At 46.7% G+C, this 26958-nt stretch overlaps 1 protein-coding gene across 7 annotated transcripts in view; it reads right to left on the bottom strand.

Moving 5' to 3' along the window:
- The window catches only part of EXTL3 (exostosin like glycosyltransferase 3), a 150171-nt gene that overhangs the window by 109119 nt on the left and 14094 nt on the right, over nt 1-26958 (bottom strand). For 5 of the 7 annotated variants that reach the window (XM_077176474.1, XM_077176473.1, XM_054629573.2 and 2 more), the window contains exon 1: nt 19996-20333. The exons of the other annotated variants lie outside the window; for them this stretch is intronic. The gene's annotated coding sequence lies outside the window, so the exon portion shown is untranslated. Of the gene's footprint in view, nt 1-19995; nt 20334-26958 lie in introns of those variants that run through there. 7 annotated transcript variants of the gene reach the window in all.

Genomic DNA, 26958 nt, shown 5'->3' with positions numbered 1-26958 from the left:
CATAAACCTGGTAAAGCAAGTTTTGGGTCCTCTCTAGCAAAAGGAGACTGAGACCCCAACTTGGGCCTTGTCACCACACCGACCATGCAGGACCAACCACGAGCAATGAGAGAAGGATGAGGCCCTTCCAAAACCAGCAAATCTCCTTTTTTCCCCACTCTGGACCAGCTGTGTGAGGCTGGGCGCTGTCACTGCCAGAACCACGGAGGATTTCACAGCCAGCCACAACCATGTGTGAGCAGAGTCCGATTTCACAGCTGTGCTCTGACTTCAGCTGTCAAACCACAGCCACAGGACCTCAGCAAGCAGCTGAGCTGAGCTGTTCCTGCAGCAAAGCCATTTCCTCCCAAAGCCCCCAAAATCAGAGGCAGCCACACACCCCCAGCCTCCACCCAAATGCTGCTGCTCACGGCCTTGACCAATGGCTTAACCAGCAAATGAAGATTTTTTGGTGGCAAAGAACTTCCAACCATCAATTGAATTTTGTGATTTTGCAAAGCAAAACTGGAAATATTTCCCTTCCTAAGAGCTCCTGTTCTTTGCTGTACAATTCACAACTACACTAAACTTACCCAGCATTGTAATTTTTATTTCTCTGCTGTTCCTGCAGCAAAGCCATTTCCTCCCAAAGCCCCCAAAATCAGAGACAGCCACACACCCCCAGCCTCCACCCAAATGCTGCTGCTCATGGCCCTGACCACTGGCTTAACCAGCAAATGAAGATTTTTGGTGGCAAAAAACTTCCAACCATCAATTGAATTTTGTGATTTTGCAAAGCAAAACTGGAAATATTTCCCTTCCTAAGAGCTCCTGTTCTTTGCTGTACAATTCACAACTACACTAAACTTACTGAGCATTGTAATTTTTATTTCTCTGCTGTTCCTGCAGCAAAGCCATTTCCTCCCAAAGCCACTTCCTATTGCCTTTGCAAATTTTGTAATTTTGCAAAGGCAAGGAGCAACTCTGGAAATATTTCTCTTCCTAAGAGCTCCTGTTCTTTGCTGTACAATTCACAACTACACTAAACTTACTCAGCACTATAATTTTTATTTCTCCTTTCTGTCATCACACAGCCTCATGCAGTTCACTTGCTGAAGCCCAGGGTTTTCCCTTTGCAAAGGTTCAGGTTTATGCACAGCAAAACGGTCTCTTAAACCATCTTTTCTTATTTCCTTTTGTCAGAGGCTTCATGCTATGATGAATGTGTAGAAATGCAAAGCACAAGTCCATAGAAAAAGAAGGCAGTGTGTGAGGTGGTTTTGTCTTATAAAAAAAGAGAGCCTGGACTGACTTACGCCTCATTAAAGAGCTCCAGTCTGCATTTTTATTAGATGGATTTAGACACCAATGGATTTTTTAAAAAAATAAATAAATTAAAAGCAGTTATATTCTTAACATATGGCCCTGGATCGGTCATGTGGATAGAAACGAAAGTGGGCACAGCAGATTCTCCAAACACAGGCATGGAAATCATTTTAATGGTGCACATGACCTATAAAATTTCAAGCAGCACCAAACTACACAATGGTGTGACAGAATTCAGCTACTGCAGGGCTGTGTCTTGTCCCCACACATCCCTGTGCACATCACAGCTGCTCCAGGAGACAGGGAGAGGGAGGAAAGTAATTCCTGCTAATGAATACACTCGGGCAAATCATGCAGCATTCAGTTTTTGGTGGAGAAACTGAGGCATGGAAGAGGCATTTTCTGCTATAATTCATTTCCAATCACAAATAAAACCCAGGCAATGTCCCAGCCATCAGCTTTCTTCACTACCAAGTGTCTTTGGCAACCCTGCAGTAGCCCAGTGCCATCCCCTCCTCACACCCTGGTCTCTATCCTGACAAACGCACAGCTCCAAGAGAAAACTTTCCAAATCAAGAGCCAGTGTAGCTAATTCTGGCCTGCACAGAGCACTAATTGCTAATGTAAATTATATCTCCCCAGCTTGATGGCAATGATAAATGATGGCCAATCATGTGGGCAGAGACTGGCACTGCACAAAACAACGAGGCACACCCAGAGCAAGCATGTCTTGTAACCACTAAACACACATTTGTGTGCTCTACGTGGGCAGCAACTGCTGTCCAGAATATTTTAACAGCAGAAACTGCACTGGGGGAAGAAAAAACACCACCACAACATAAAAAACCTGAGTACATTCCTCTTCTTAGTCGGAGCCAAAACTTAAGAAACAAGTAACATAATTACTTCCACACCAGAAGGAAAATAAACCCAAGAACACACAGAGGGAAAGAAACAAGCCTCCAAAGCAGATCTGCAAAATAGTTCAGGGCTTCTGTGCTGGGTAATAATTTCCCAGGACAAATGAGGAGAGTAAAAACTACTGGGAATCCAATTTTGGGGTGAGGAACCCACAGCACCCCCTCCTCTGCCCCCTTCCCCACAGAGCCTGCAGAGTTGGTGCCCAAAATCCTGCACATCCTTCAGCACATGACAACATCTCATTTTACCTGAAATGACCTTTTCTGGTGTGGCCAAAGAAGGAAAACCATTTTCTAGCCTTTTTCTGCATCAAGCACAAAGAGCATCAACCCCACCAGCGACTGCAGGTCCCACCTGGCCTGAGGTGCTCATCCACAAGAAATCCAGCATCCCAAGAGGATTCATCCAGCATGTCCAGCCCGGGTTCCCCAGCTGGGATAGCACTAGACCCAAAATCCTGGGAGGCTGGAAGCAAACAGGAGTAGGAGCAGAGCCTGTGTGCTCCATCCAGACAGTGGAAGCACGGCTGGGACACACTCACTCTTCACCACTCACCCTTCATGGATAAGTAAAAGCACTTTAAGGAGAGCTTTTTTTTTCCCCTCCCTTCACTTTGTTTTAAATGGCTGAAGAATTTCCTCTGTGAATGCTCCCAATTGTGGCTCACGCTGAGTTATTTTTAAAAGCACAGAACCAGATTTTCAAGGCTCTGAATGAGGAAATGCAAAGCTTTTATTAAGCAATAATAGCCCAGACAATGGTCACAATTTCCCAAGGGTCTGAACACGGCAGCTGACAATGAGCTTTATTCCTCCACAAAAACCCCTTCACAGGCTCGGAGGGTTTGCTTTGTACGATCCAGGCTCAAGTTAGGGAGTTAAAACAGAAAGCTCTGTGGTCGTTTTCAGTGTGATTTCCTCCAGCAACGCACATCTGAGCAGAGATACAAAAATCACTGGGAAAAGGAGCCATGTCCTGTCTCATTCCCTCCTTTGGTACCAGGACATCATCCCATCCAGCTGGACCTTTCCTTGGGTGAAAAATGCACATTTTATGATTGGCTTTTGGCAAATATTCAAATGAATATTATATGTGTTGTATTAGAAAGTAATGTTGGATTCATTCTCTTAAGTAGTGTGGTAAATAGAGTTTTAGATTATAAAAAATGCTAAAATAGAAACCATGCTATGTAGGATACTTTTTTTAAAGAAAAGACTTGCAGCGAATTAGCAGCCACAGGACACCTGAATCTTTCAGAGAAAATGAATTTATTGCCCTCTTATCAGAAGAAATGAACTTCTTCCCACCCTGAAGGTGCTGTCAGGATTCAGAGGAAGAAGCTGAGGATGACCAGACAGAATCCTGTGTTTGAATGGAATTTATGCATCATGTATGAAGTGTATGAATATGCAACAGGTTGTTGTTTTTAAAAGTTAGTCCTTTGCTAATGTGTCCTTTTTCGGGCTTATTTTGCCCAGAAAAAGGTACCCAGACATCCATAACTCTTTGTCTCCATTGTCTCATATTGTCCTAATTCAAATTGTCCAAATTATTATTACTCTAATTATATTACTATTTTTATATGAAACTTTTAAAATTTTCAAAACAAGTGATTGGCATTTTTCACACTTGGCAGATGGATCCCAGCTGACAAACTGGTCAATATTCCCAGGGTCATGAGAGTGAAACAAAGCATTTCAGCTTTCCTCATTGATATTTGAACCACTCCAAAATGCCTCTCACTAAAATGTCACAGATACTCTTCAAACCTCAGACCTGCTACCGTGGGGTATAATCAGATCCAGTGGCCACATCAGCTCTTCTTTTTTCCAAGCAGGAGGAAGTTGCAGCTGTGAGGAGTTTGTACAAACCCACCCAGCAGCCAAGGTTTGGCCGTTTTCACTCAGGAGTGCTGGCCACAAGCAATTCCCAGCACACCTGAACCAGCTGGACTGGCTCTCTCTGCAGCCAGCATGAGCAGCAGGCACTGCTGGAGCACAGAAAATCACATTGGTTCAAGATGTCTGCTTAGGAAAAGGGGTGGTTTTCTCTGCTGGTTCTAAAGCAGACCTCGAGAAAGGAGGGGCAAAAAATGAAGTAACTTGATCACCACGCAGATCTGTAGAAAAAAGTCCCCACCTAAATGTCTCCCAGATGAATGCTGTCCTCACCTTCAGCAGAAAAGCAGCTAACACCATAAATTCAGGAGCTCTTGCAACCAGAACAAGTGTATTTCTATCCTCCCACTGAAAGCACAGTGAGGCTGCACAGCAAACCGAGATTACAACTAAACCCCACAAACAAGAACTGAGCTTAGATTCAATCTGAGCATGTCACAAACTGCTCTGCCACACAGCCGGGAGAGACCACAGGAGCTCTTTCTTCCAGCTTACCACAGCCCCCAGGGGCTGTGAAAAAACACTTCCTAATCTTCTGCAGATCTGTCAGTCAGTCCATAACCAAGAGAGCTGGTGTGCCCAAAAGGAGGAAATATTTCAAAGCCCTTCAGAAACACCTGCAATGCTCCTGCTGCTGGTGTAGCTGCAGCACAGCTGCACACCTCTGGCACCAGAGGTCAGACCTCTGTGCCTGCTGCATCAGACATCCTGTGAGAATGCTGGGGACACTAGAAAATGCTTTCAAGATTGTCCACAATTTCCTGGAGGAAAGGAAAAGGTGTTTTGAGGATTAATGAAAAATATGCTTTGTCCCCCTTGCTGTTTTCAACCTGGCTGTAATCAGCCACAAGGCAACAGCCTCCACCATCCTTTGTCTTTTTTACTGAAAAACTTCAAGGCCCTTGACCCAATGTAGTCCCTGAACTTGGCTTAAAATGCTACTGAAAAATAATTAATTGTCTGCTTGTGTGTAAAACATGTGTCCAGACAAGTGTGCAGAATTCAGGATATGTTCAGAAAATGGATGCACTCAAAGCCTGAGGATGCCAAAAGCACCCAGATATTGCCATTCAGAGAATTCACAGAAGCACTTTTTGTGCAGCAACATCTGTAAATCAAAGCATATTATTTTCCACCCTCATAATCAAGAGATTTGCTAGATTATCTAGAGCTCTGTCTGCTCATGACAGACGAAGCTGTTGAAGCTCACTGCAGCTGCCTGAAAGGCACACTCAGGCAAAGAGCCTGAGCAATGAACTCAGCCCCTTCAGCGCTCACTCCCGATTAGGAAAACTCTCGGTGTGATGAGGGAAGAGCCCCTCGCAGGCAGAGGAGTGGCCACAGGTGACAAATGCGCGGGCCAGCAGAGGGAGGGGCAGGCTGCAGTCAATGAGAAACCAGAGGGGCTGGAACATCATGGGGAGGACAGACAGCAGAACTTTAAAAGGCAGCTTTGCCGGCGAGCACAGCTTCAATTAACAAGCTGTATTTGCAAGGCCAGACTCCAAAATGCTCCTCAGTATCCAATCATCTAAGCCATGCTTAAAGACACACCATTATAGCACAGAATTGGGGATCAGCTGGCTGAACTAATCCCAGGCAGATGCTAAAACTACCAGCAAATAGGTCAGTAATGGATCCCACGGCATGCAGGGCTCTGTGTGGGAGCAGTCACACAGCACCACCTCTCCTGCACCTCTGGAAAGGGTTTGAGAGGTTCCTCCCAGCCCCAAATCCATTTATTAAATATTTCATTCTGGGGTTCAGCTCATTGCCAGGAAGCCTTTTCATTGTGACCTTTCTAGGTGATGTTGGGCAACAAAGAATTCACTCCTACACAGGTAGGAGCAAAAATACCTTTGGGCATTACTGACAATTCCAGACTACTACAACCAGAATAGAAATCAGATGTGCAGATTTTATTATACAACACTGTAAATTACTTAAATCAAGCCAAAAGGGACAAGGTTAAACTAAGATTCCCTTCTTGCTCTGCCCTCCACATCTGCCTGTGGAGTACACATGACAAAATTAAACACAGCTGTTCACTTTCAGATGCAGCACGAGTCATTTATTAACCTACACAAGGTCCAAACACCTCCAAAAGCATGGGCTGAGTTATTCCAGGTACTTTTTAGTTGCTCTCAGAGAGTGGTGACAGATCCCATCTTTGGAAAGATTCAGGGCTGCATCTTACTGAGCCTCCACTGCTATCAATGACCTTTACAGTAACACAATAAATATTTTAGCATATAATGAATTTGCTGCATTACATTTGCTCTTTGGGCTATTGAAGATCAGCCAGGAACCAATCGATTGGAGGCACAAAGCTCCCATAAAACTGAAAGTTACAATGGAGCTCTTACTACCTGCAGCAAAGAGTTAAGGGGTGAAGAGAAAAAAGGTGTTGAAAAAACCCCAAACCAACTCATGAGCTCTCCTTTCACATAAAATTCCATCAGATTCGCTGCACCAGCCCCAAGATCCCTGCAGTCACTCAAGCAGGACTGGCCCCAAAGGTGCATCTTTATTGTTTTGAATTCCAAGATTCATTTATGCCAGCAACAAACCTTTCAAAAATAACCTCAAAAACCCACAAGCTTCCCAGGAGTTTGAAGGACAGGCTCTGAAACACGAGGGAAGCTGTGTGGTTTAGCTCCAGTTCTGCCATCAGCTCTTTTGGATCACTTGGATCCCTTCAGACACCTCCTTGCATCTCCATTTCTTTGCCTGTTTGGAGGTGTCAGGGCTTTGTCATTTTGCAGCAGCACCTCAGGAACACGTGGAGTTGTTCACCTGCACAAAGCCAGCAGATATCAGCACTGAGGCTGTAGATCTGTGCCAAAACCTCAACCAGCCAGATTGTCTCTTTTTTTTGTTTTTGGATCTCATTTTCAGTAGATTTTGAAAAATTATCCCAGGGGTATGGCAAGGGACCAGAATGTGGAAGATCATTTCATGACATCTGTAATAGCACACAATTAACAACACCACCTCAATTTTTGTCTTATGACCTCATTCATTGGGAAGAGTTTTTATCACCCTCAGTATCTTCACAAACACTCCCCCTCTCTGTCTCCACCAAGTCTTTCCTTACTGCCATATAAGCCCAAGGCTTCTCTCTCCCATCCCCTTGAGCTGCAGTCAAGGTAAAATCTTAATTTCCTCTGCCATCTGCAATGAAGCTGGCTCCATACCTGTGCCAAACAAGCTGGAATTACACCATTAATTTCAGCTTAGTCAGCTCACCCTACAGACTAAGTCAATATTTGACAGATATTTAGCAAATACTACAACTACAGTTTATTGAAATTCAGCACATTGTGCCCACCAGAACAGATACAACAGAGATGAGAGTCTGCCTGGGGGAAAAACACCAGATAACCAGACTTCTTTGGGATGGAGACCTCCTATTATTAAAAAAAAAAAAGGGGGTTAGGGATAGAAAGACCAATTTACTGAGATCAGCCTCCCAAAGCAAGCCTGCTTCCCGAGAAACACCCAGCATTCATTCCCGGGAGTGAGAACATCTCAGCTTTCAGAGAGGCAGGGTTGCTAAGGCAAGCAAACAAAAGGCTCCTTGTGTGCAGCCCACAGCTCCTCAGCACATCCCCACCGCTGCTGGAGATGGGCTGGTGCAGCCCATCCGAGGAGCTCCAGCTGAATCCAGGCTCCATGGCCAAGCTGTGCCCCCTCTGAGCAGCCCTTCAGAGCAATTTGTGTTTTCTGGTGTCTTCCCAGCTGCTCCACAGCTGGCAGGGAGCAGGGAAATTCTGAGGAAAAGGATTTAGGTGAAAACAATGCCAAAGAGGAAGGAGTCAAACCAGCAAGAAGAGTGTGGGGAATAAAATTATAATAAACAGAACAGATCAAGCACAACTCCACCATAAACTGCAAGTGGTTCACTACTCTTAGTTTTCAACCATAGAAAAAAATAAACCATCAGCTGCAGGAGAGCCCCTCAGCTTCCCACCCCTCACACAATTTTGGTGAGATTTTGAAATCCAGCTGTTTGAAAGCAGCACATCCCAGCAGATCTCAGTGCTGTGAGTCAGATGCTCTCACAGATGGGATCTCTCCCCAAGTGCTCCAGTGCAGCGTCAGCACAAGGAGCCCTCAGAGCTTTCAGCCAGCGCTGCTCAGAGCAAGAAAAAACTGCTGAATCCACCCCACATGCCAGGCTGGGTAATGACATCCCCAAAACAGGCTCACCCCACACTGGGACAGCTTTTAAAATGAAGCTGCTCCAAGTTTGAAGATGGCATTTTTTGCTTTTTGATAGAAAAAGCCAGAGAAGATGGAAGCAATTCCTTTAAGTGTCACTTCAATTTCTTGTGTCACATCTTTCCCTCCTCCACCAGCACAGGCAGACACTGCAAATCCTGGATGTCTCTAACCCTGTTCATCCTGCTGGCTGGCAAAGCCCTGTGCTTACACCACGAGCCCTGGGAAATGGTGCCAAAGTTGAGGATTAAAGGAAGAGGTCAGTGAAGAATTCCAATAAACAGAGCATCCCAGGGAGGAGGAGGAGGAGGAGGAGGAGGAGGAGTGTGATCCAAACCTCCCTCTTCCCCACCCAAAATCCCCTCCTGTCAGCAGACACCAAGCACTACACAGACCAGAGCTGCCACCAGCAGAGAAAGCTGCTCATATAATTTTTTTTTTTTTTTAAATGTGTGAAAACTAAGTGTTCCTTGTTTTGTACAAAACTGGCTGGGAGAGGAGAGTCCAAACAGCAAGTAAACAATCCACAGGCAGCCCAAACCAGCTGAGTCTCCCAGCCAGCAGTGCCCCAGGGACCTTGCAGGGAGTGAATCTTGCTTGGCCAAAGGAACGTGCCTGCAAAGAGTCAACAATAAATAACCCTGTGCTGCAGCTCATCAAAGGGGTGGCTCGGGATTTTAATTCAGTCACAAAGTAAAACTTAAAACCAAAAAGATGCATATCAAGGTTTATGGCAACAAAAGGTTCACAGCAACATTTTCTCTTGCCCCTGGACAAACTCTTTGGCTGCAGAAGCTGAAGGAAACCACACAGTGTGGACACACAAATGTACCCTGCATTTGAAAGCAGAAAGAACAAAGCTCTGGTGAATGTGGGAAATTGGGAAGCCTGACAGATTTCACCCTGGTTTATCCCCTGGCAAATTAGCTACTGTTTAAACTTGGAGCTTGGGCATTACATCATCTGTTTGCAGGGGAGGGGTTTTTTTCTTTTCTTTTTTTTTTTTTTTTTAAAGCTAAACCATTTTTGTATTCACAGCTTGAGGAACATTGTTCATTGCAAACAAGCTCATCTAAATGAAGGGGTGGATCAAGCTCTTTGCAGGAGCAGGGAAGCACACACCTAAACTGCTTTGCAAGTTCAAGCAGTAAAAGATCTTATCTGGAATTTAGCAGGAAATATGGAGCCCCTCAGGTTTGTCTATTCAGATCCAAGGATGAAAAACCTACTTTTTCAAGTCAGGATGTGCAAAACCAGCCTGATGAGGAGGCTGAAATCACTCAGCTGCTGCTCACTCAGCTCCAGCTGATTGTGGCTGGGTCCCATTTGATTCTTCCTGTCATTTCTGTCCCCTGTGGGAACAACTCCAGGTTCCAGTCCTTGGGGACACCAAGCTGCCTTGAGGGATCAGCCTGAGAGGAAGGGAAACTCCAAACTGAGCTACTGGACGTATTTCTGGCATCTGTTGTCTACTTCCAGCTTGGACACTCATTTTGAGATTTCATTTTCCCTTGAGAGATGCTGATCTCCATCAGTGCAATTTTCTCCAGAGTTGGCAGAAGCTGAATTTTGCAGCACCTGCTCCTTGGCACGGCTCTCCCAGAGTTTCCTTTGGTGTTTCTGAAGGACCAGGCTCTCACAGCCTCAACAAGTGCAGCTCCAGCAAACACAAAGAGCAATGGGCTCTCATGTGAAAACTTGAATGCTGAGAGATTTCACACAATGTGTTTTTCTGACCCTTCGCTCTCTGAGGGTTGTCAGATTTTAAAGTGGAAAAAAAGCCAGAATTTTCAAAAGGGAAAAGGGAAGAATCATTGGTCTCATCCATGAAAAGAGCAGGTTCCACACAGAGTTGGTGTGGAGCAAGGCCCTCAGATATTGGACATTTTCCTATAAACCAAACCCACAGTGGGCTCTGACCACAGCCCAGTGGCATTGAGGAACCAGATTTCACAACAGCTCTGCTAGAACTTGGTAGAAAAAAATTATAATCCTTTTTTTTCTTTCCCTAAACCTGACAAGGTTCTATGATCTCATCACATTACAACCTCTAAAGCTGAAAAAGACAAAAAAAAAAGCAAAATAACACAAACCCAAAGCAAACCCACAAATGAAACCAACAAAAAACCCACAGACCTTTCATCATCACATCTCTAGACATTCAAAAATACAGCGAGAATTTTCTCCTTCAATTAAGAAATAAATAAATATTTATTTTGTAATAATACCCAGGATAAGCAATTCTGGCTTAAAAAAATCCAGGCAAACAACCACACCAAAAAGTTTCAAAAACTTCATCTATGGAACTCCTGTCAAACAGAGCTTAACCTTTAAAAAAGAAAAAAAAAAAACCAGTAATGTACACAGAAAAACAGGCTTTGCTGTCAGAATGTAATTAAAAAACTCAAAACAACTCCATTTTGCTCTATATCAAGATTGCCAGGAGCTGATCTGGGAGAAAGTCAAGCAAACAAATTTTCTCTCTGAGATTCCAAAAGGTCATTTCAAACAATTACTAAAACGCAGTACTGCAAACAACATATGCCAATTTTTTTGGTTTTTTTTTTTTTTCAATTTACAAGATATCTTTACTGCTCCAGTTATTACCTGGGAAGAATAATAATCCCAGGGATGGTGCAGCCGATTAAATAATTGCATGAATTACCAAGGAACCATTAAAATTGCATTTCAAAGAGAATTCAGAACTGTTTGTTTCTTCTTCCTCTGCTTTTGCAGAACAGTTCCCAAAACAGGTCTCATCTGCAGCTCAGCTTGGGCCAGCATGAAGACATTCCTTCCCACTGGACAGGAAGTAAGGGACATTATTAATTTCACTTCTCAAAACAGAAAAGTAGAATTCATAACAAAGAGACATCGGAATAAAGAGTCAGGCAACAAAAAGAAGCCTCAAAGTCTGACAAATTTGTACCCAATACACATTTTTCCAGTGGCATTTTCTTCTCTCAGTGCCACTCCAGCCCCATTGACAGGAAGTGCCTGTGTCAGCACAAAGCTCTGCTGCACCCAGGAGCTGAAAAATGAGCATCTGATTCTGGTGACCTTCATAGTCATATCCAACAGCCAACTATTCTTGTCCATTCAGCGTGTTCACCTAGAACAGAGTTCCCTGTGCTTCATTAAATCATCCTGAGCACACCCTGGGGCTGCAGGGAAGAGAAGAGAGTGCAGGAAAGATAAAGGGAGCACACCCTGGGGCTGCAGGGAAGAGAAAAGGGTGCTGGGACAGCTCCCTGACACAGCACAGTGGCTGTGGCACTGTCCCACCACCCATTTCTCACCTGCCCAAGCTCAGTTATTCCTAGGACTGCCAGGGAAAGGGGCTGGAAAGCTGCTGGGTGGAAAAGGACCTGGAGGAGGTGGCCCACAGGCAGGTGGCCATGAGCCCAGGTGCGCCCAAGGCAGGCAAAGAGACCGGTGGCATCTGTCTTGTCCCAACTCTAGGGTGGCCAGCAGGGCCAGGGCACTGCTGGGGCACCTCCAGTGCTGGGGACAGCTCTGGGACAAGAAGGACATTGAGGGGCTGGAGCTGTCCAGGGAAGGGAATGGAGCTGAGGAAGGAGCTGGAGCACCAGGAGGGCTGAGGGAGCTGGGAAAGGGGCTCAGCCTGGAGAAAAGGAGGCTCAGGGGGGAACTTTTCCCTCTCTGGAATTCCCTGATGGGACAGGGAAGCCAGGTGGGATCGAGCTCTGCTCCCAGGAACAGGGACAGGATGAGAGGAATGGCCAGGGCAGGCTCAGGTTGGATAACAAGGAATTTCTTCACTGAAAGGGCTGTGCAGCCCTGGCACAGCTGCCCAGGGCAGGGGTGGAGTCTCCATCCCTGGAGGGATTTAACAGCCCTGTGGATGTGGCACTTGGGGACATGGGGCAGTGGCAGGGTTGGACTCCATGATCTCCAAGTGCTTTTCCAATCTAAACTATTCTCTGATCCCCCTCCAAGGACACTCCAGCATGAAACCAGCCCTTGCCTTGTGCCCCCTTACCACTAAGGGGATTCTCCATCTCCCACCAAAAATCCCTCAAGCAGTTTGCTGTTGGATTTTCAAACTGAATTACTTCACTGAGACATCACCTGAAAGAGAGGGACCAGGGCCACCCCTTCTAGCAGCAGGCTGTGAAATCAGTTCACCCGTGTCACAAATCTCAAATTCAAAGGTCAGTGTCAACAAGTAACCAGGCAGTACCTCCCTGCCTCACAGACACTCTGCCGTGCACTCAGATACTATGGAAACGTTAACCTGTATATCCTGAGCAGAAGGAGGAGGAGGTGACAGAAAAGGACATAATTCCCTCTCTCCTCAAAAGACTCCACATAAACACACAAACAGCATGAACAGGGAGATCTCTTCATGCACATACAACAGCTTTTGGTAAACAGGCTAAGAATAGGTAGAGGGACAGCAACGTGTCCAAGAGAGACTCCCCTGCACAGGAACACGGAGCACACAAGAAGCATTCCAAATACTGCTCCTGCTTTAATCAATTCTGAGGAGAGGCAATTCGCTTTGGTTCTTTTTCTAACACTTGCTCCATTGCATTTGTCAAGCAGCTGCCACTCTGTGTCCCAGGGAGAGCTGCTGGGAGCCGGGGCTCGCGTGTCGGCGCACGCAGCAGAGATCAGAGATGCACAGAAACAGGAGCCAGATCTGTGTGCACGTTCCAGGTCACTCCTTCCAAGGCCAAGGAATTACACAGAGACACAAGTCAGAGCAAAGCCTGGCTCATGCTGCTGTAAAGTACCCATGGAGATGCTCCTGGCATTGCCACCTGAGCTCAACAAACACAAGCTCAGTGAAATACTCCATGCACGCCAAAACATCTTCCCCAACATCTCATTTGAAAAGGGAGAAATAATTCTCTAGCTTGGCCTTTCTAATCAAAATCATCGTTGTCCCAACGATGTAAAAGTCATTTCCAGAGAAAGAGTAGGTCTGATCCCTGAGGGATGGAGGGAGATCAGCTTGTGTACAAAAACCTTGAGGTACCTGCCAGCTCCAGCTCAATCGTTACTCCTAACTAACTACACCCTTGAGACACTGGCAAAAGGCTTCCTGCTATTCATCATTGCCACAAAGTAAAAACAGAGTCAGAAGAACCCTGGAGGCAAATGCAAGAAACCAACTGCAGGATTTCTTTGAATCTTTTTTTATTACATCTTGATTTTTGTTAAAAATTCTCAGATTCACATCAACAATGACACTTTGAAGATGTTAGTAATTTACAGCTTTCCCTGTGAAGAAATGACAGCCTCAAACCTATTTTAAAGGTAAGGAGTGCAAGAAGTTTGCAGAGCCCAGCAGCAAAAAAACCAAAATGCTTCTGGGTCCATCAAATCTGACTTGCTCTGCTGGAAGGGAACCGCCTCAGAATCAGCTCCACCTTCTGCTTTTAACAATCACCCCACAAAATCAGTACAAGGACAGCTCTCCCCTTTCTCCAGGTCCTTGTTTTTGTTTCGGGATGCACCGTTGAGAACTTTGCAAGGAAAGGCTTAACAGCTAATTGTCAGCTGCCACAGTAATTAGTGGCACCTTTCCAGGGCATCCATCTCTGGCTGCTTTTCCAATAGTTGGCTCCTCCTCAATCCCCACATTAAAATGATGGTACACAAGGTAGGCGGCAGATTCATTTAGAAGCACCAAGGTCTTCCCAGAAGAGATGCCTAAGGAAAGAAATATCTTAGCTAAACAATGCACGGGTTGGGTTTTTTTTCCTTCCTATTTGCTATGGAAGTGCTATCTTTATTAATTATCTGAGAACGATGCTAACCTATTCCCTGACACGTATTATTAGATGTACAATGCATTTCTGGGAGTCAATGGGTTCCTGTATCAAATGATCAGCAAATTACCTCTAAATGAGGAAGATAAGATCCTACAGTTCTGACTTCTGGTCACACATCACAGCTTTGATGTGTGATGGTTTAGCTTGGGAGGGACCTTAAAGCTCATCCCATTCCACCCCCTGCCATGAGCAGGGACATTTTCCCCATCCCAGGTTGATCCAACTTATATCAAAGGTTTCAGACCGATTTTACTTGCAGACCCTTAAAAGTTTCCCTGCAAACAGAAAGGGAATTCAAGACTGCTCTGCTTAGACTTTCCAGACCCCTCAGAAAGAGGCTCACAGCATTTCTTTATATATTTAGGTTCTGCTCTCAACTCAGAGGCTCCCCACTTGTTTGGCAGCTTCTTCTCATCACAAGCTCCAACGCTTCCACGCCAACCTTTTCCAGGCATCATCTGCGTGTCAGCAGCACTCCCCAGCATATCCTCCACTCCACTCCCCACCAACACAACCCAGAACACATCACTTCCCACCGAGTGCCTCCCCAGAGCAGACCTGCAGCATAATGACTTCCTCGTGCCCGTAATAGAAGCGCTGAGAGACGTGCACGAATCCCAGCCCCGAGCGCTCCCGCGTTACGCACGGTGTGGAGGCGCTACATAAAGAGAGGGGGGAAAGATAAAAGAAGCTTTTCCCACGTTCAGTGACATGCTCAATTCCATCAAATCCAGGCCCCAAAGGTTGGAAATGGAGATGTGTTGATGGGACAGTAATGGAGGATGGTGGATGGTTTTAATTATATTGTTTTAATAAGCAGAGAAGCCAATTTTCACATTAAGTGTCCAAATTTGAATTCATCATTTCTTTGTCTGGATTTACAAAGTACCCAACCTGTCAAAAAGCATTCCCTGAGGAAGGCAGTGCATGGGCAGAGCAATGCACTTCCTGCTCTGTGGCACTGTGGCCTTTCAACAAATAGAACTCACTTCCACATGAATCCATGGATGCCAAATATTCCAGCACAGATTTGAGATGACTTTGTTACACTGAACAGGAAAACAGCTCATCCAGAGGCAGATGTTGGAGCCCACACTTCAGGCAATGCTGGTACCAAAACACAACAGGAAGGAAAACAAACCTCAGGCTGCCTGCACTGTCACTGTCCCTAAGACTGAAGTCAGATGAGAAGATACCTGGAAGTATTTTGAACCATAAGAGAAAGCATTTTATGAGACAAGACAGGTAAAAGACCAAGCAGCTGGGCACTGTGCAAAGCAGGGGAATAAAAATGTTACTTTTGCACTGGGGAATGTTCTTAACATTTCCTGTTAGAAGAAACTTGAAAAGTGTTTCTTAGAATCCATGGGTTAATCCCATGTTCTGATACCACAGACATTTGCATTAGAAAAGTGGCACATTTTCTTAATGCACCAAAATTCACAGGAAAAGGGGAGGGCAGAGGACAGCAGAGAAAACACAGACTCCAGGCAACAAGATTCCAGTCATTTAAGAAGCTGAGTGTAAGAGCAGAAAATCTGAGACTCATTAAGAATATGTGCTTTAAAATAGTCCTTATGGCCATTAGTGGCTGCAGGTGAACTGCTGGTTTGGAGGTTTAGGGTTCTGTCCCACACAAAAAAAACCATCCAGGATTGATCTGATTGATTTATAAGTCTCAATGTTCTGTATTTCACTCAATTTTACCCTTGAGGAACAGATCACTTTGTAGAGTTATTGGTTATGTCAACAGAGCCCTGAGAAGCCATTATCCATTTACCACCAATTAGCAGGGACAGATCATCAAATCCCAGCATGGTTTGGGTTGGGAGGGACATTAAAGCTCATCCCAATTCCACCCCCTGCCATGGGCAGGGACACTTTCCACCATCCCAGGTTGAGCCAAGCCCTGTCCAGCCTGGCCTTGGACATTTCCAGGGATCCAGGGGCAGCCACAGCTTCTCTGGGCACCCTGTGCCAGGGCCTCACCACCCTCCCAGCAAAGAATTCTTTCCTAAAATGTAACCTAAACCTGCCCTCTTTCATCCCAGATGGATTAGTCAGACCTCTAAACTGCTCCTGCCGGTAACAGGCACCAATTAACAAACAGCAACGACTTCACAGAAACGGGATTTCAATTTGCACTTCAAAACTGGCCCTGCAAGTGCTGTAATAGCATCAATTTACCTGGTGGGTCAGGCTTCCTACACCCAGGCAGCCCGGGGATGGATGAGCTGCAGATGTTTCTGTCTTTATCCTTCCTAAACAAACCCCAAAACCTCAAACTGGCTTTGCACCTCTTCTCAGGCAGCATCCACCACCAGGATTTGCATGTGCAGCTGAGCTGCAAGAGCCAAACTCAAGCACGGAGAGCCCCAGTGAGCAGCACTTCCAAGTGTTCTCCAAGGAGAAAACTCTGCTTTTGAGGATTGCAGCCCCACAACTGCAGCTCACAGCCCCGTGCTGGCTTTAGCCCAGCAAGCACAGCCTGTGTCAGTACAGGTTGTAGGAGACAACTGGAGGCCCCAGCTGCATCCCCCAAATCCCATGGGAATGCTTTCCCCACTGCCAAACCACACAGCAGCAGAGATTTTTTTTTTTTTTGTGTTTTCAGTATAGAGCAGCATATTCCAAACAAGCCTATGAGTTACACTTGTCTTTTTCACATGTAAACAACAAAAAACCCCCAATATTTTGCTTGTTGGGGGTTTTGCTCATTAGGACTAACACCAAATACTCCACCCAGAGTTAGGAGCAGCTTCAAAATGTTCACAGTCTGCTCCTTCTCAAAAAATAAAGGTATTTAGCACAGATTGCAGGAAAAATCTCTGGTGATGAGACAGGAGCCAATGACCACGAGGTCCCTTCCAGTTCACTGCTCCTGTGGGGTCTCCAAAGCAGAAAAATTGTCTCTGGAGCAGGAACCAATTCACAAAGGGCTGCTGTGGTCTTGGCATCAAACAGGTAACATCTGTGGTTAGCTGCAATCCCCAGCCTGGTGAAAACATTGCTGGGGGCAGCAGGAGCAATGCCCTGGGAAAACAGGCAAGGCAACTGGGAGAGGCGACAGGAGCCAAAGAGCAAGGAGAAAAAAACCAGGCAACAGAGACTGGAAGGGAAAAACAACAAATACACACAAAATATACATGACCAGAAGGAGAGAGACACTAAAAACTGAAGCTGAAGGTGTCAGGGCATTTCAAGAATTAATGGCCGTGGGAAGCAGGCTCAGGAAGGACTCTGGCTCCCCATGGGCAAACAAAACTTGGGAATGCATCAACAACATCCAACTCATCAGCTAAACAGTGCCAGAGATCCACAAATATTCAAGGGAAGATGATGATGATGATGATGATGATGATGATGATGATGATGATGATGATATCTTTCCCAGGCCATCTGAACAGCACACAAACCAACCTCCAATTTTGCCATGTATCATTGAGAGCCAGCCTAAGTGAAGGGAATTCAACAATCATGTTTTCCTTATTCCCAGCATTTGCTGCTTTTGCTCTGACTTGACAACTGCCAAAATCCATCCTCACGTGTAAACAAACACGAGAGCTAACAGTCCCCACTTGAAAAACCAGAGGATTCCAGAAAACTGCTCTGGACTTCCCTTCTGCAACACAACAGCAAGAAGTTCAAGAACTGTCTGTACCACAGCTGAGCTGCTGGAAAAATTTGCTCAATGAAGGCAGGCAACTATCCCAGCTCCAGAATCCCTGAACACCGAGCTGAACCCATGCAAACTTCCATTTCTGGAATGAGAAATGGAAAAGCAGAGGCATCCCAAAGGCCTGAGTGGGTACAGATAACACTGCATGATAACAACTGGGCTCTCAGATGGTAGGTGAATTAAGGGATTTGTCAGGGGGAGACAAATCTCTCTCCCCATCATCACATAATCAGACTGTGGTTCATTTCTGGTGCTATTTCTGCATAGAAACGAGTTTAAGATTACTCAGTACTTGATAAAACCCGCCAACCCACGTTCCAAGATGTTACTATCTCGGATATCATAGATTTATTTCTCCATGAGAACAGAAATATCTCAGATAATCACCTGCATGTGACACTCCTCTCAGGAAACAAAGTTACTTAATCTTCTTCACACACATGTGAGGCTGGCAGCACAAGAAACCCAGGCACTTGAAAGTTATCATACCATGGTATCAACGCACGTGGTCTATCAGACTCACATAAAAGCAACAAGAGGTCAGAAACTGGTCAGTGCTTGGATTTTAACACACACACACAGCAACAGAACAGCTTATCTAAAGTGCTTCTCAGCATCTCTGTGAATCCTTAATACCATTTGAACCATTTCCAGCCCCTTCAGGCTCCAAATTGTTTGGGTTTGGATCAGCGTAACGGGGCATTAGCCTGGCAGCATTAAGGTACCATCACCACACAGGTAAAATTGTTGGTAAAGACCCCGATGTTTTTTGAGCAGGAAAGGACATCATGTGGGAAAAAATAATAACACGAACCTCAACTTTAGTAAATAACTCACAGGAGCACAATACCAGCCACACTAAGAAGCCCAGAGCAAGGGCAGCCTGGTCCTTGCTGTATTCACCAGCTCACAAGGCAGAACCCCAGCAAGAACCACAAGGAGCAGAACTCAGGCACTGCCTCAGAGTAGGAGAAATGGAGCTGCACTGGCCAGGGTAGATGTGATGGTCCCTGAAACGCTGGGGATCCACAGGCGGGACAAGAAGGTCTCAGGATTTTTGCTGGATGCAGGAGGGAGGACAGGTAGGAAGGCTGGAGCCTGTCAGAAGCACCTGGGCACCACAGCCCTCCTGCATGAGGGTCCCCAGGCTTGTGGGGATCCCTCCACAATGTCCCTCACTCTGTGAGACCCCCACAGTGCCCCTCATGCTGTGAGGGACTCTCACAGCCCACCGGCCCTGAGGGGCTCTCCCAGCCTTGTGGGGGTCCCCCCTTGCAGTGTGACATCCCCATAATGCAACATCCCCATAATGCTTCTCACCCGTGAGCTGAGGGACTCTCCTCACAGCCTCACCAGCCCTGAAGGAACCCCCAGCCCTGAGGGAGCTCCTGCACCGTGCCACCAGCCCTGAGGGATCCCCTTACAAACCCTCATCACTGAGCGACCCCCTCACAAACCCCCAGCCCTGAGGGACCCCCCTCACAAACCCTCATCCCTGAGCGACCCCCTCACAAACCCCCAGCCCTGAGGGACCCTCCTCACACACCTCCATCCCTGAGGGACCCCCTCACAAACCTCCATCCCTGAGGGACCCCCTCACAAACCCCCAGCCCTGAGGGACCCCCCGCACAAACCCTCATCCCTGAGCGACCCCCTCACAAACCCCCAGCCCTGAGGGACCCCCCTCACACACCTCCATCCCTGAGGGACCCCCCTCACAAACCTCCATCCCTGAAGGACCCCCCTCACAAACCCCTATCCCTGAAGGACCCCCCTCACAAACCCCCCCCAGCTCTCAGGAACCTCTCGCCACCGTGCCCCCAGCCTTGACGGATCCTCGCTCACAGCCCCCCCAGCCCTGAAGGATCCCCGCTCACAGCTCTCTCCAGCCCTAAGGGATCTCCCCTCTCGCAGTCCCCCCAGCCTTGAGGGACCCCCGCTCAGAGCTCCTCCGGCCCTCAGGGACCCCGCGCCCCCCTCCAGCCCCTCAGGGACGCCCAAGCCGAGCCCCCCCCCACGCCGCCGCTCCAGGGGGCTTCCCCCGGACTGTACCATTCCCGCCTTACCCGGCCCCACGGGCTGCCGCGGGGGGGTTCCGGGGGGGGTGTTACCGCTCTCCCACCTTCCTCCCCCTCTCCCCGCGCGTGGTACGGTCCGCTCCTACCTCTCGGCGCCCTCACTTCGCCCTCTCGGCAGAGCCGCGAGTGGCTGGGGGGGGAGCCATAGCCGCTACCTCGTCTTCCCGCTCCGTCCGCCCTCCCCTGCTCCCCCCCCCACGGGCCGGACACAGTTGGTTTATTCCGAGAAGCCGGCCGGTCTTCTCCCCTTAAACCGCTGGGTCTCGCACGTCTTCGGCCATTTCCGACCGAACCGGCGGAAGTTGCCGAAGTGACGGCGGAACTTAACGAAGAGAGGCGGCGATAGCCGAAGCGGGGGCGGAGATAGGCGAAGCGGGGGCGGAGATACCCGAAGGGTTGAGGGCGGGGAGCAGCGAGACTCGCCTCCGGAACCTGCCGGGAACAGCCGAAGCTTCCCCCAGCTCGGCTCTCGCCACTGCGCACGCGCACCGCGCCCGGGAGCGATTTCCCGCCGAAAATGCGGGCGCGCGCCCCCCGTCCCTCACACCCTCCGCTCCCCTCATGGAAGAGCCGCCATGTTGGCAGCCTGCGATGCTGCCTCGAAGGGGCAGCCGCAGCTCGGCCCTTTGGGCGAGCAACTCTGTGTGTCCCCTAAAACCCTGTTAGAGTGTCCTGCTGGAGCTCAGACAGTCCATAAAGTGCTTTGTATCCCCCAAGAATTCCGTGAGGATGCCGCCATGGAGCTCCGTCATGCTTCAGCCCTACAGTGATGTGGACACAATGATTGCCACTGACCCCCTGAGAGACGTACAGGTGCCTCCTGGTAAAAAGGGTTAGGAAAACAACTGTGTTGTGGGAAACTGATCAGCAGATACTAAAATACCACTATGGTTTGGAGTTTGTTACAAAATAACATCCAGATCCACGCTGGAGGGTTGGCATGAACAGCATCAGTGGTTCAATGTTGTGAAGTCAGAGAAGCCATGTAGAAATAAGCGAGTACCAAACATAGCATGCAACAGATGGTAACTGAAGCAAAAGAGGGGGGAAAAACCAATGAAGAAATAAAGGAGGGGGGGAAAGGCAAGTAACAGTGCCAGCATCTTCTCACAACCAAACCACGTCGCAAAGGTCCAGTCCTCTGTCTATGCATTCTAATTTTATGTATTAGGAGCTCCATGAAACGTATTTGTATCTATGGCAATCAAATCCCACACCAAAACACACAATATGACAACTTAGGGGGAATTAGAGAGTTTTTCAAAGGAAGAAATGGGGGTTTATCTCCAGGAGTAAAGAGGGTGGTGTGTTTCTGGCCAAAAAGCTCCAAGAATCTCAGCTTTAATAAAACATGAGCACTTCAAAGCGGCGAAAAACCACTTTTCCATCAGTCTGCACTTTTTAACAGTCATTTACACATGTATAAAGAATGCAAGGAGAAACTAACTTTTATTTTGAGATGAAAAACCAGCGAGGGGTTGAGGCGGGGGCACAGGTCTGCCCTTTGATAAACAATAAAAAAATCCAATCTCACCGCAGGGAACGTGCTGTACAGAAGGGCAGGAATAGGTACTGCAGGTTCAAAGGAGAAACAATACTTTTTATATATTTTATCAGGACAAAAATTTAAAAAAGACTATGACTATGGCACAGTAGAAAGGCTAAATTAACATTCAAATCACTGAACACACCCACGTTGTCCTACCACACACATCTGTTTCCACTGTGCCACGGCTCGGGGTTTTGTATTCCACCCTGATCTACTTGGAGCTCTGCAGGAAGAAACAGGAGGACAATCATTCCCTTCAGGTCCTCACTGAGGAGGAAACACCAGTGGAGAATCACTTCAGGGACAACTCAGGAGAACAATTCTTCTCCCAGCTCCCAAAAGAAAAGCTGTCAGGATCAGTAGTCGGTCTGGCAAGTCTCCCTTTCAGGAAGCACTATCAAGGCTATTACAGATTATACTGACGGAGACACCTTCAGATTTAATCCCCTTCTCTGTGTGTTTCCCCTTCTTCCTCTTACAGGAATTGGTTTTAAAGAGGAGTTTTTAGCTTCCCTTCTACCAAGTGAAAAATCCACTGCTCCTCTGCCTTCTGCTTATCCCAAAAGAAAAACTACTGTATTCAAATACCCTCATTTCCCACCTTTCCTGCCATCTGGGCTTTTATTTCTCATATAGATGTAAAATTTCCACATCAGAAATGGATCCTGAAGGGCAGGGTCTATAATCTATGATTAATAATTATTTAAATAAGAAAATAAGTTGCCAATAAAGTTGCTCGACACTTTCCTGGCAAGGAAAAGCCTTTCACTCCTATCAGCTTCCAAACCTGTTTTCCCAAAGGAACAGACTCAGTTCACACTGCCAATCCTGTTAGAGACTTGGAAACTCCGTGGTGACCTTGAGTTGAAGCTGACAGGGTGGAGGACTAAAAACACTAATCCTACTGTAGGGAAGTGTGCAAATGCAAAGCAAAGCCACCTAAAAAGCAGCCACAGTTTAGATCTTGGCCTTCTGTTCAACTTTTAGGAAGAAATTCTTCCCTGTGAGGGTGGTGAGGCCTTGGAATAGAATTCCCAGAGAAGCTGTGGTTGCCCCATCCCAAGAAATGTCCAGGTTGGAGATGGGGCTTGGAGCAACCTGGGAGGGTGGAAGCTCTCCTTGCCCATGGCAGGAGGTGGCACTGGAGGAGCTTCAAGGTCCCCTCCAACCCAAACCAGAGTGGAATTCTGCTGACAGAACCTCTTTAGACACTTCTGTATCATTTCAGGCTGGGAACCTCCCTTATATTTATTGCCTTGCAAGTTACTCTACACTTGGCAGCTGCAGCTGAACACAGTGAATGCCATCCCACCTTTGTGCCCTCTCCATGTAAATGGTCCCCACTTCCCCTCTTTTCCTCACCCCCACCACATTCCCTCTTCCTCACTCCACTTCCTCCTGAGCATGGCTTGAATCCCGGTGTCTCCAATCTGCTCTGAATTCCATTGACTCATTGCAGGCAGGTATGAAGGAGTTTCAGAGCCAGCTAATGCACGTTTCCATGGCACACTTCCATGGCCTGAAATAAACCTCAGAAAAACATGGAACAACGGTGGCAGGGAGGGAGGACCCTGTGCTTCCATCTTTTCCCTGCTGCAATCTTTTTGGTACATCTTTTTTAATCCCTTTCTCCTCCTTTTCCACAGCAGACGGCACCAAGGTCGGACCATCTGCGGATTTTACAAGTTCCATGGAATGCTTTCAGACCGCACTCTTAACCTCAGACACTCCTATCGGATTTCAGAGGATTCAGCCACTTTTTAGCCCCAGGGTGCTGTAGGTGCTAAATAGATTATCTACATCTCTCAGCCACTATGGAACAACTACACAGCAAAGCTCAGTTTTTAATCCTGCTGAGACTCTGACTGCTTTTGGCCATCAGGTATCCCACGGCTTCACGAGAGGAAATGTTAATCTGGAATGCTGGCCAAACTCCAGTTTAGGTAATTATATTCTGACAATTTACATTTTCCCTGCAGTTTTTTAATGGATATGGAATTTTTTTTTTCTTCCCTTATTTCATGACAAAAAAAGCAGTGGCCTGGTTGTGCTCCTGCTGTTGGAGCAGCTGCCAGGCTTTGCAGCTTAAGTAGCTTCATTTCAGTGGTAGGTAAAGGCATCTCAGTACAGTTAAATAAAGCCCTTTGAAGACCCCATGGGCACGAGGGGTATTGTGAAATGCTCCCCACTGCTGGCCATAAAGCATGGCAAGGGCTGGAACATGAAATGAGACACCCAGGAGCAGTATCTCCTGGCAGGAGCAGGAAAGGAAAAGTCAGCACAGGAATGGACACACAGACCCTTCCCTCCCTCCCAGATCCTAATTCTGCTTTGGAGCCAGAGCAGCCCCAGCTGGGATCCAAAGAGCAAACACAATGAACTGTCAGCATCCTGCACAGAGGAACCAGCTCCTGACAGCAAAAGAAAATAAGCTCATAAAAGCAGTGGAAGCTTTTGGCAAGATGCTGGAGGACACTGCCTGGTGCTTAAATGGGATGAGGAAAATAAATACCTGTTCTCTTGTTAATGAGGGCACAGTTACTGGATTTATTTCACCTGTAAAAGAAGAATCATTGGGCAAGAAATGGAGTAGAAGCTTTTGTTTGGGTGGAATATTATGGATCACACTCTGAATATGTTGAATTCTACTGCCACATGCTTGATTAGGGACAAACATCTAGATAAATTAATTAAATGATTGTATTATCACAGGATCACATAGTGCTATGGGATGGAAGGGACCTTAAAAATCTTGTTCTGACCCCATTACCACAATGCCTTCTTTATAAAACCATTCATAACCACTCTGAGATCTTTTCTTCACAAGAAGCTTTCTAAAAGGATCTTTTTCCTATTTCAGCAACAATTCTTTTAGTTCTGAGAGATGAAGACACTGGTGACAAATAAACCATGAGATTCTGGATGGATACAGACATGTGTAGCTTTCCCTCCTTCCCAGATCACTGTCAACCAAAGGCTGTAACCAGTACTAGGTGAGTATTTTTCCCAAGTAGTTTGTTGATCAAAGTATGTTTTTCCCCATCCCCAAAATGACCAAAAATTCATTTCAGTGTGATGGGTCACTTCTGCCTTTGGTGGAGCTGGACATGGTGGGAGAGGGTAAAGGTAGAGCAGGTTTCCCTCCCCTTGCTCTGTAACAGCTCACAGTAATTCTACACCAAGCCAGCATCAAAAGAAACTGTCTAAAACATATTTAAATAGAACTTACCTACAGAAATAATTTCTAAAATCCCATTAAGAAACTTCCACATTGCAACACTCCTGGAAATTGCATGGACTCTTAGGAAAGACAGAATCCAAAGCAGGAAGCAGCAGCCCAGCCTGGTGACAGCCAAGCAAAACTCCAACTGGATCTTGGCAATGGCTGAGCAACAGCACAAAATCCCAGCACTGCCTCTCTCCTCAAGGCTCCTTCCCCTTCCAAACCCTGCTGCACTCAGGAATCAGCTGCATTTCTGGAAAATTCCCTTGAATTCCTGGAGTATTACAGCTAACCATGCTTCCCCTTCATCTCAGCACAGATGCTTTGAAGTTTTCCAGAGATACCCAAGGAAGAAGACACATCCAAATACCTAGACTAGCCCCAGCCTCCACCCTGGAACAGATGGTGGGGTTCTAAATACAGGCACATCTGGTAACCACTGGTATGAAAAAGCTGGCAGGCATCAGCTTATTCTGCTCTACTAAATATTCCATCATTGAAACAGAAGTTAAAAAGAAACAATCATTTTGCTTGTCTATAACACAATCCCCAAACACCTACACATTGTAACTGTGGCATGGCTCAGGCATTACACACTTGTCTACCAAAAGCACTTTTTTTTTTCTTTAAATTAAGCACTCAGCACTGTCTAAACTTAAATTAAAAGTGACTGCAAACCAAGCAGTTGGGTTAAGTACAAAAGCATCATTTTCAGCATGTGCTTTGTTGCACCAGGCTCGAGGCTGTGATGCTCCAGCACTTCAGCTCACCCTCGAGTCCACCCAATTTGAGGGGCCTTGACAGGCTGCCAGATTGCTGAGAGTCCTTGAAACAACTGGGGGAGCACAGACTCTGCTCACACAGACCTGTGTGTTTAAGCCAGCTGTTCCATTTCTCCCCAGGTCCAGCTCCCAAAATGTAAACCAGGGATAATTCTTCCTTGTCAGGAAAACAGCCTGTTAGAAATTATCATCATCCTGTAGTAAAGGCAGCTGGGAAACACAGAGCTTCTGCAGGTGGCTGGGGAAAACACCCATCTCAAAACCCCCCACCAAAATCAGAACCTTCAGCCTGCACACCACCCATGGTCACCCCAAATCCACTCCCAAAACTCCATTTAAATAATCTTTTGGGACATTGTTCCACAGTTCTTTCTGTGAGCTGAGTGAATCATCTGTGTTTGCTAAAAATCCAAAGCGATAGCAGGCATAAAACGATCGTTCTGGATTAGAGTCACTTTGGGAAAAGGCTGTAAAAGGCTGTCTGCTGGGATTCTGCTAGAGGTCCACTGGAGACCCCACTGCTGGGTTTGGATGTGTGCAGAGAGCTTTTAAAAATGGCTAGAGAGAAAAAGAAATACTCTGAGGAACTGGCTGATAAGGGAGTCTTAAATTGCAGATATAGAAAGAAGAACAAATACCAACAGTGGGGCCCTGTAAGTCCAGGATGTAAGAGCCAACAGACCTCAGAACAAAACAGGCACTGAGCAAACGAGAGGTGATTCTGAGGGAGGCTTTTGGCAAATAGTGAGGATGCTGTAATAAAAGCCACTTGTGATCACTCAATTCAAGCCTGTTTTCCACAAACTGACTCAGCTGAAGCAAAATAAAAGCAGGTCTGCGAGGTTTTCAGTTTCAAAAAGTTGAGGTAATTAAGCTGAACCTGTTTGAGAGGCTGAATGGCTGAAAGGCTCTGATGGGAAGACCTTGAAACCAAAAAAGAAAACCATCTGCCATTTACATCCTGAATGGAGAAAGTGAATAAGAAGCACACATGGGAAGTGAGGAGAACACGCTGGATATTGGAGATAGTCAGGGTCAAGCCCCCAGGCTGAATAGAGATGCTGCTGCTGAGTGAAGAGAGCACAAGGGCGAAGGGGTGGTGAGCTCTGACATCCCACAGCCACATCTGAAAGTGCATCTGAAATTCTCCTCTTACCACAGACATCCCATATTTCCAGTGTCCCTCTGGAATCACAGAGACCTCCAGGCAGAACATCCCTAAGGACACAGGATGGGGAAGACTCAGCTCTCAATGGCACACAAGACTGGAGAACTGAGGCTGAATCACAACATAAAAAGCATGGAAATCCTGAGCACAAAGTGCCCATGAAATCTAAGTTACACTGTGCTAAAATAGCCTGGCACCTGTCTTTGATAAAATAACCATGGCCTCCTGACAAAAAGGCACTAAGTGTTATTTATTGGGATTTTAGTAAAGCAACCAGAAATCTGGGGACTATTTGTAAATGGGGAAAACAGGGATCAATAACGAGAA

This window comes from Agelaius phoeniceus, chromosome 3 (genome assembly GCF_051311805.1).
Source record: "Agelaius phoeniceus isolate bAgePho1 chromosome 3, bAgePho1.hap1, whole genome shotgun sequence".
In the NCBI taxonomy this organism is placed as follows: Eukaryota; Metazoa; Chordata; class Aves; order Passeriformes; family Icteridae; genus Agelaius; species Agelaius phoeniceus.
This window is presented reverse-complemented; position numbering and strand designations above follow the sequence as displayed.